We start from the raw sequence: 1,785 nt of genomic DNA, 5'->3' as shown, positions 1-1,785 counted from the left end.
TAATTTTTGTATTACTAGTAGAGACAGGGTTTCACCATGTTGGCCAGGCTGATCTCGAACTCCTGATCTCGTGGTCCGCCCGCCTCGGCCTCCCAAAGTGCTGGGATTGCAGGTGTGGGCCACCGCGCCCGGTCTGGAACCTCTTTTAAATGACTGCCTCACTTGAGCTCGCTCAGGGCCATAGAAAGACTCACAGACAGACAGTCGCCTCAGGTGCTCACTCTGGCGCTGCCATCATCTTGCTTTTGGTCTCTAGAGCTAGAGCTCTTTTTTCTCATACAATTTTCCTGGTTATAAACCAGAGATTTTTGCCTGGCACGGTGGCTCACGCCTGTCATCCCAGCACTTTGGGAGGCCCAGGCGGGTGGATCATAAGATCAGGAGTTCGAGACCAACCTGACCAACATGGTGAACTCCTGTCTCTACTAAAAACACAAAAATTAGCCAGGCGTAGTGGTGGGTGCCCGTAATCCCAACTACTCAGGAGGCTGAGGCAGGAGAATCGCTTGCACCCAGGAGACAAAGGTTCCAGTGAGCCGAGATCGTGCCACTGCATTCCAACCTAGGCGACAGAGTGAGACTCCATCTTGAAATGAAATGAAACGAAACGAAATGAAATGAACCAGAGATTTTTGCCTCCACTTGAGGCTGCTCAAATGTCACTCCTGAATGGTGGTCTCCTAGTTCAGGGGAGAAGTACCTGGAGACTTAAAAACAAACAAAAGACCAGGCATGGTGGCTCACGCCTATAATCCCAGCACTTTGGGAGGCCGAGGCAGGCAGATCATGAGGTCAGGAGATCGAGACCATCCTGGCTAACATGTGAAACCCCGTCTCTACTAAAAATACAAAAAATTAGCTGGGCGTGGTGGCGGCGGGTGCCTGTAGTCCCAGCTACTCGGGAGGCTGAGGCAGGAGAATGGCGTGAACCCAGGAGGCAGAGGTTGCAGTGAGTCGAGACGGCGCCACTGCACTCCAGCCTGGGCGACAGAGTAAGACTCTGTCTCAAAAAAAACCAAAAACAAACAAACAAACAAAACTCCACTCTACTACCCCATGGAATTTAATTCGCCAGGGCATCTTATTTATTTATTTATTTAGAGATGGAGTTTCGCTCTTGTTGCCCAGGCTGGAGTGCAATAGTGTGATCTCGGCTCACTGCAACCTCCGCCTCCTGGGTTCACGCCATTCTCCTGCCTCAGCCTCCCGAGTAGCTGGGACTACAGGCGCCGCCACCACGCCCAGCTAATTTTTTGTATTTTTAGTAGAGACGGGGTTTCTCCATGTTGGTCAGGCTGGTCTCGAACTCCCAACTCAGGTGATTCACCCGCCTTGGCCTCCCAAAGTGCTGAGATTACAGGTATGAGCCACTGTGCCCGGCTGCATCTTATCTTTTAAAAGCTTCCCAGATATAGGTTATCTTGACTGTGATGGATATATACATACATCAAAGCTTATCAAATTGTGTACTGTAAATATGTATAGCTTACTTGACGTCAGTTATTATCTCAATAAAGCTGACTTAAAGAAGTAAAAAGCTCCCCAGGTGATTCTAGTGGGCAGCCCAAAATGGGAATCACTGAGCTAGGTCAGCCTCAGAACAGCCCCAGAAAGGAAGACATCTGCTCAGGAATCATGTCCCGCCCAGCAGCCCCAGCAGGACTTAGAACGCATGAGTCCTGCATTACTGATCCAGTGGTCTCGCCTCAAGAACAAAATGATAGAACGTTGCTGTGCTTCTCTCAAAATTAAAAAGAGGCACCTAAAATTTTTGAACTGTGGCCG

Source organism: Colobus angolensis, unplaced genomic scaffold (genome assembly GCF_000951035.1).
Source record: "Colobus angolensis palliatus isolate OR3802 unplaced genomic scaffold, Cang.pa_1.0 Scaffold54, whole genome shotgun sequence".
NCBI lineage: Eukaryota > Metazoa > Chordata > Mammalia > Primates > Cercopithecidae > Colobus > Colobus angolensis.
Note: the sequence above shows the minus strand (reverse complement) of the source record.